The sequence below is a fragment of the Solanum verrucosum genome, unplaced genomic scaffold, assembly GCF_900185275.1.
Source record: "Solanum verrucosum unplaced genomic scaffold, falcon-dt-bn FXZP01000145.1, whole genome shotgun sequence".
NCBI classification, from domain to species: domain Eukaryota; kingdom Viridiplantae; phylum Streptophyta; class Magnoliopsida; order Solanales; family Solanaceae; genus Solanum; species Solanum verrucosum.
Window position 1 is genome coordinate 840,585 of NW_026020698.1, and position 7,129 is coordinate 847,713.

Genomic DNA, 7,129 nt, shown 5'->3' on the forward strand with positions numbered 1-7,129 from the left:
GATCGGAATTGGGCAAACTCGGTGACGTTGGAAAGAGGACTCAAAGACCTTTAATTGGATAGGTAAAGGTCCACCTAATTCATTTTGAGCTAAAAGATATGACCATTTAAAGTTGACCCTTACAACTCACTAGTTCAAATGACTAGTTTCCGGACGTCACAGTCATTTCTCATCATTTTATCAAGTTCTCAACTCCAAACTCACATGTGAGGCTCTAGTTTCACTAGTTCATTTTTAGGGTCATTACACTAGGGTAAGGTCTAATTAAGTTACTAGGATAAAACTGACTAAAACGACGTAGTTTAGGTGTCCAACGCATAGGGAAAAGACCAAAATGACCCTGACTTAAAAGTTGTCGGGGCCAACCGACAGTCCGTCCTGCCAACCGTAGTTGGCTTTCAGAGAATGGAAATATAGGGGTCTACGCCATAGACCTAGACCACGGACCATGGTCCCACCTATGGTCCGTAGGTCCTGGCGTGCGTCTACCCTTAGCCAAATTTTCTGGGCTTTCTGGGGAGGGGCTGCAGGTGGCTATCCACGGACCCCACCAAAGGTCCATGGGTCACCCTACGGTCCATGGTGGTGCCCGTCAGTTGCACCTACAACTTCTGGAATCTGCATTCTGGTTTTTCTAGGATACGGGGTGTTACATTATCTCCACCTTGGGAACATTCGCCCTCGAATAAAGACTAAACTAGCTGGGGAAAAAATGGAGGGAAAGAGCTGCAAACCCTACCACTAAGTACTTGAAACCGAAATCTGACTCAACTAAGTTCCCAAAATATGCAAATACGCTGAAATGCAGTTATAACTGAAGAAACAAGATACCAAGACTGAATTTACGCATGAATAATTGAAAGAATGGAGAGGAACTATTACCTTAAGCTGGAATGGAATCAGAAGGAAAAAGATGAGGATACTTGGCCTTCATGGCTGCTTCTGCTTCCCAAGTAGCTCCCTCTACGGACTGACTCCTCCACAAAACCTTAACTGAAGCGACTTCTTTGTTCCTCAACCTTCGAACCTGACGATCAAGAATTTCAACCGGTACATCCTCATAAGTGAGACTATCCTTCACAGCCATACTTTCCAATGGTACTGAATGAATAGAATACTGGAGTTATGGGATTCTGTAAGTATTTGTTATCTCAACTCGCTCACCTTAGGGACACATAAATGACCCTGATAGCGAAGCACACCACCTCCCCCATGGGAGAAAACCTCAACATTCTACTGATGAAATGCACCCTTCAGTTGAAGCAATATAGGATCACTGTCTTGTCTTTCCTTAACCTCCACTACCAATGAAGATTCTAGCCCATTCTGAACTGTTACACCACCATCTGATATGCTCATAAGGCGAACTCCCGGGCGAGCAAGCTGGTGAGCATCTTTTGCTAGTTCTTTCCTTTCTTCCTCAATATGTGTGACACTACCCATAGATAGTCTGCTAAGAGCATCTGTTACTACATTCGCCTTACCAGGATGGTAAAGCACATTAATATCATAGTCCTTAAGGAACTCAAGCCATCTCCTCTGGCGAAAATTCAACTCTTTCTGGGTGAACAAATATTGAAGGCTCTTATGGTCTGTGAACACATCTATGTGAACACCATACAAGTAATGTCTCCAAATCTTAAGGGCAAATACTATGGCTGCAAGCTCGAGATCATGAGTCGAATAGTTCTTCTCATGCACCTTAAGCTATCTAGAAGCATATGATATAACCTTACCTCACTACTTCAACACACAGCCTAGGCAGACTCTGGATGCATCACAATAGATCACATAACCATTTGAACTCTCTAGTAGAGTCAAAACAGGAGATGTAGTCAACCTAGTTTTCAGTTCTGAGAAGCTCTTCTTATAATTATCTGACCACTAGAACTTAACCTTTTTATGAGTCAACTTAGTCAATAGAGAAGCTATGGATGAAAATCCTTCCACGAACCTTCTGTAATAACCAACCAAACCCAAGAAACTTCTGATATCTATAGGAGAGATAGGTCTGGGCCATTGTTTAATTGCCTCTATCTTCTCAGAATTCACTCGAATCCCTTCGCTAGATACTATATACCCAAGGAAAGCAACAGATTGCAACCAAAACTAACATTTGCTAAACATAGCGAATAGCTGGCGATCTTTGAGAGTTTGCAGGACAACCCTCAAATGAGTCGCATGTTCTTCCTCATTCCTAGAGTAAATGAGGATATCATCAATAAAGGCGATAACGAACAAGTCCAAATACTGCTTGAACATCATGTTCATCAAATCCATGAAAGCAACAGGAGCATTGATTGGTCCAAATGATATAACTACAAATTTATAATGACCATACCGAGTTCTGAAGGCTATTTTTAGGATGTCACTATTTTTGACTCTGAGCTGATGATAACTAGATCTGAGGTCTATCTTCGAAAAAATGACTAGCACCCTGAAGTTGGTCGAACAAGTCATCAATTCAGGGGATATGGTACTTATTCTTGGTGGTGACTTTATTCAACTGCTGATAGTCAATGCACATCCTGAGCGACCCATCTTTCTTTTTCACAATCAACACTGGTGCACCCCATGTGGAAATACTGGGTCTGATGAAGCCCTTATCTAGAAGGTCTTTCAATTCCTTAAGCTTAGCTGGAGCCATTCTGTAAGGAGAAATAGAAATAGGTTGGGAATCTGGAAGGAGATCAATTCCAAAGTCAAATACCCTTTCGGGAGGAACTCTGGGAATATCTTCTGGAAACACTTCTAGGGAACTCATTAACTACTAGAACTGACTCAAGAGTTAGGGTTTCAGAGCTTGAATCCTTAACCTGAACTAGATGATAGAGATACCCCTTAGATATCACATTTCTGGCCTTAAGGTAAGATTTGAATCAACCCATAGGCACTGAGCTACTACCCGTCCATTCTAAGATTGGCTCGTGTAGAAGCTGGAAATGAATGATACTAGCTCTACAATCGATTGAGGCATAACATGAATGTAACCAATCCATTCCTACAATGACATTGAAGTCTACCATTTCTAACTCTACAAAATTTGCTGAGGTGACTTTCTAAGAGACTGTGATAGGGCAATTTCTGTATACCCGTTTAGCTATAACTAGGTCACCGACTGGAGTAGAGACTTAGAAGGGTTCTGAGAGAGTTTTTGGACTGATACCAAAGTTTACTACTATATAAGAAGTTACGAAGGAAAGAGTAGCCCCTGGATATAACAAAGCATAAACATCTAAATGAAAGACTCGCAATGTGCCAGTAACCACATCAGGAGAATCTTCCTAGTCCTGGCGAGCCTGTAAAGCATACAACATGTTCTGGCGCTGACCGCCATCTGTACCAGATGAGTTACCCTGCTGAGTCAGGTGACCTACTGGTGCTGCTGAAGTTGTAGACTGAACCCTACCATTGTTACCTCTTTTTCCCTGTTTAGAAGAAAGGAAATCCCTCAACATGTGACCAGTCTGACCACACCCAAAACATCCATCCTTCTCTGCAAGGCACTCACCCAGATGGTTCTTACCACACTTTGGACAAGTTGGGTAAGTTCTAGTACCTAAAACACTCCCCTAAGACTTAGAGCCTGATGCCCTACTTGGAGGATGGAACACTAGCTGATGAAGGTGCTAGAGCTGAAGATTTTTGCTGAAATTGCGAGCGATTTCCACCACCCGATTTATGCTGAGACTACTCATAGTTGCATGTCCTATCCCTTTTGTTATCCTTAGCATGTTCCATAAGCTTATCTCTCTCAACCTGCTGAGCATGAGTCATGAGCCTAGAGATGTTCATATCTTCCAACAACATAGCATTTCTACACTCTGTTCTTACCAAGTCAGATACCCTAAATAGAAACTTATTCATCTGAGCCCTGGAATCGGCAACCATGTGTGGAGAATACTTGGAGAGTTCGGTGAACCTAAGTCCATACTCTTGGACTGTCATGGAACCTTGCCTCAAATTCATGAAATCCTGAGCCTTAGCCTCTCTCAACTCTCTTGGAAAGAACCTGTCCAGAAAAGCTCCAGTAAATCACTCCCAAGTCACAGGAGCTAAATTCTCACCCATGTTGTCTTTCCACTATGAAAACCAAATGTGAGCCACATCCTTGAGCTGGTAGGACACCAACTCTACCCTATCATTTCATGTCACTTGCATTACTCCAAAGATTTTCTTGACCTCATCAATGAAGTTATGGGGATCCTCACCAACCTGCGACCCTAGAAACACAGGTGGATTCATCCTAACAAAATCATGGACCCTAGATGTCGTCGCTCCACCACTAGCATTTGCAGGAACTGGAACCTGTTGATTGTTCTGGTTAACTACATCTAGGCCAATAATTGAATGGCATTCTGAAACTCTGCATTCAAAACTTCCTGATCTGGGACGGGAAGAACTACGTTAGCGTTGCGTGGATTAGCATTCCTGGGGTAAGCTCTACGAGGAGGTATGATCTGAAACGTATAACGTCGAGTTAGAAAAGAAGATCATACCACGCACGATAAGAATATCGAGAAAGTGAAGTTTTTCCTAAAACACTTCGTAGCCTCCCCTTCATAAATGTGGTGCGCTTCACACTCATGAAAGGGACTCTACTTAGTGCAGTTTTTCAGACATCCTAGTACTCTTAAACCTAATGCTTTGATATCAAGTTTGTCACGCCCCGAGGCTACCCTCAAGACGTAAACACGAGATTAAGGATCACGAGTGACTCCAAGCTAACCCTACTAGCATATCATAAGCATACTAAGATAACTTAAATAAGATAATTATGTGTGAAAGCTTAAAACATAACATAAAGGGGAAAATGATAGGGAATACCCATTCTAAATCTGAATATATAAAAATGAGTTTAATGACAACTGAAAGATCAAACTCAACTAAAACTGAATCTAACTATGTCTAAATAAAAGCCTCTAACTAACTAGAGATGATGGGATATGCCCCCAGCTAACTCTAGCAAAACTGAAACTGAAAAATTGAATGTAAAAAGGGAAACATGTTTATAGTCCTCGAAGAATGAGGACTCACCACTGATATTGCTGAATTGGAGATCGAGAATTGATCTATGCGTGATCTGAATGCTGAGGACCTGAACCTATATCACGAGAAGATGTAGCGCAGAGTATGCGTCAGTACTTGAAAGGTACTGAGCATGCAGGATAGAATCAAGCTGAACAATATATACATATTTGAACAAAGCAATAAGAGAAATGATAATATATGAAATGAATGTAAATGCTGAAAAATACTGAATACTAAGTTAACTGAATGCAGTGACCAAGTATAAACATGTTGAGACTGAATACTGAAGTATAACTGATAACCTGGTCAATACACTAGAGTCTGACTATGGGAACCAACATAATACCATGAGAGCTATCCGTGAAGTCTGATGTATCGCACCATCGAGAGGACCCAATATACCTTGCCAGGGTATAGAGGCGTGATTGGTGTGATCACTAAATATGTTGCCCACAGAGGGGACTTATCCTACGGGGGCACATAGTTCAGGGACTATGAGGGTGACTGACCCTTAGTCCACTCGATATTAAGCCTACTCCCAACTAATTATGTAAGTAACACATTATAACTGAATTTCTGTAAATATTGAATAGCTCAAAATACATACATGCTAAATGAAAATGCAACATTAATGAACTGTTGATGAAACATTCTTAACTGAGCATGTATAATTGAATAAACTGACCTAGCAAGTCTAATTCATTAACTAAATGAATTTACACAACTAGGGTTCTGAGTTTCATGCAAGAACTAAGCAACAATTCTAGGAAAACATGATAATCTAATTTGGATTACTCTAAGAGTTGAATCACAACATAAATCTAAAGTTCTAGAAACCCTAGGTCTAAACATGATATAGAGAATCTAGAATCTAGCTGAATTCTAGGGACCTAATGGGTGAAAGGAACCCACTAGTGAAATCTCACATACCTGGTGATGAAATTCACAGAGAAATCTTTTGATTTCAGGGTTGAAACTGGAGGAAACCTTGTTGCATTCTTGGAGAGGGTTGGTCGACTCTTTCTCCCTTTTCTCATTCAACTTGATAATTTTTTGAAGAATGAGTTTACTAGGGTAAATTCAAATTAAGTTACTAGGCTAAAACTGACTAAAACGACGTAGCTTAAGGGTTAAACGACATAGTTTAGGTGTCTAACGCATAGGGAAAAGATCAAAACGACCCTGACTTAAAAGTTGTCGGGGTTGTAACACCCCAGAAACTAGTAGGCTAAACTAGATCTTGACGTGAGGGTTAGAGTCATGAATAACTCCCCGTACTTAAAGTGAAGGGTTTCGGGTTAGAATGTCAAGGTACAACCCCTCAAGAACCAACCAAGGACCCTAGAATCTGCCCCAAAAATAGTAGACCTACGGAGGGACCCACGCCCCGTAAGTGAGGGGTCGTGGGTAAGGGTCCCAAAAAAAGCCCCAGCCAATCAACCCACGATTGACCAGCACGCCCTATGGATCCACCCACAGGCTGTGGGCGTGGTCTCGTGGGTGAGGCTGTAGGTAGTTTTAAACAGTTAAGTGAGGGATTAATGGAACTTTCTGGAATTAATTAAGTATTAAGTGACGTTGTTTTACCCTAGGTTAGGCAACCTATATAAAGACTTTATACTCTTAATTAAGTCATCCTAAATCATTATTTCAAAATCCCCAAAAGAAACCCAATTCTCTCTAAAAAATCCTCTCTCTAGAAAGAAAAAGAAGAAGAAGAAGAAGATGGTCAAGCTAGGTCAAGTCAATACTCCATTGTTTCAAGCTTTCTAGGCTTTATAATCAAGGTATGATGGCTTATTCATTCATGGACTCCCTTCATCCATGAAGCCCCCATGTTTCCCCCAATTGTGAAGGTGAATCCCCAATTCTAGTTAGGGTTCCTTTCTATATTGTGTGTATTGTTGTATGTTGATCCAATCGAGTGGAAAATGGTTATTTATGATTTTTTATGATGAAATTACATGTTTTTAGTATGATTATACATGTATTCTTGATTAACCTAAGATTCTAGGGTGAAATTGATATAGTTTGGTTTTATGCCATGAAAAGGGAAATTGAGGGCTTAGATGTGACCTTCTAAGATTGATGAATTACG